Source organism: Dipodomys spectabilis, unplaced genomic scaffold, assembly GCF_019054845.1.
Source record: "Dipodomys spectabilis isolate Male_0828 unplaced genomic scaffold, ASM1905484v1 ptg000147l, whole genome shotgun sequence".
Taxonomy (NCBI): domain Eukaryota; kingdom Metazoa; phylum Chordata; class Mammalia; order Rodentia; family Heteromyidae; genus Dipodomys; species Dipodomys spectabilis.
In genome coordinates this window covers 21433961-21435210 of record NW_024870824.1, presented here as the reverse complement: position 1 = coordinate 21435210, position 1250 = coordinate 21433961, and the positions used below count along the sequence as shown (strand labels likewise).

The 1250-nt window shown below is 35.4% G+C and overlaps 1 non-coding gene across 1 annotated transcript; it reads left to right on the top strand.

Moving 5' to 3' along the window:
• The first annotated feature begins 313 nt into the window (after positions 1-313).
• LOC122118269 lies at positions 314-420 on the top strand. The gene has a single exon (XR_006149309.1). It is a non-coding gene; the product is annotated as a U6 spliceosomal RNA (small nuclear RNA).
• Positions 421-1250: the final 830 nt, after the last annotated feature.

Below are 1250 nucleotides of genomic sequence, written 5' to 3'. Positions count from 1 at the left end.
TATAAGCAAATTCCCAAAATTAAATATATTTAAACCATTAAAACTTTTAACAAAACTTAACACCTGCTGCAGTGTTCATTATCACAGGTGCCTTGTATAGAATAATTGAATTCCTCCACCTACACATCTCTTGAACAATAAATATCTGGAATTATTTTGTTTTTGACATGTCATTCTTGACTTTATTCTTAAATGTGTGCTTATGTAAGAAGTACATGGCTCTAAAATTTCATGAAAATTGTTTTAAACTTACTTTTTGTTGAATTGTCTAGTTTAAGAAAATCAATTACACTTTATGTATAAAACATGTTCTATGCTCTATTCAGCATCACGTACTCTAACATTGGAACGATACAGAGAAGATTTGAATTGCCCCTGCGCAAGTATGACAGGCAAATTCCTGTACCATTCCATACTTTTACAACAACAGATGCTGGAGGGTATGTGACCACAAGGGAACTGTACTGCACTCTTGGTGGGAGTGTAAACTTGTTCAACCACTTTGGAAAGTATTATGGAGGTTCCTCCAAGACTCCACATAGAACTCCCCTATGACACAGCAATCCCACATTTGGGCATTTACCCAAAAGATCACAAACAAGACGGTACTAAAACTACCAGCACAATTATATTTATTGCAGTATTGTTTAAGATAGCTAAGATATAAGACCAACCCCGATGCCCCTCATCAGATAAATAGATCAAGAAATTGTACTATTTATACCAATGAAATTCTATGCCTCCATAAGAAAGAATGGCATTGCCCAATTTGTTAGAAAACGGAAAGACTTGGAAAAAGTAATTGTTAAGTGAAGTAAGCCAAGTCCAAAGAAACATAGGTCCCAGAGTTTCCCTAATTTTTAATAGCTAATATATGTCTGGGATAAGCAGAAAAGGTCAAAATCTATACACATATGACCAGATAAGATGTTGTTAATGGAAATCAATCCCCAAATAGGAACACAAGTGTTTTTTTTTTCTTTATTGCTATTGTTCTAACGTACTTATAACAGGCTATGTGATTATTTGTTTCTTTATATGTTCCTCCTCCATGCTATAACCCCTGTTTTCACTGTATTTGAATTTGGTGTGCCCACCTCTTGTATATAAGCTCCTGTAATTTGGGGAGGGGAAGGAAAAAACAAAATGCTGAAATAGGGATTCAGGTTGACCCATTGTAACAATGAGATGCACAAGACACTATGTTGAAAACTGAACTTTACGATTTAGGCAGGGGAACGGGGGAGGGG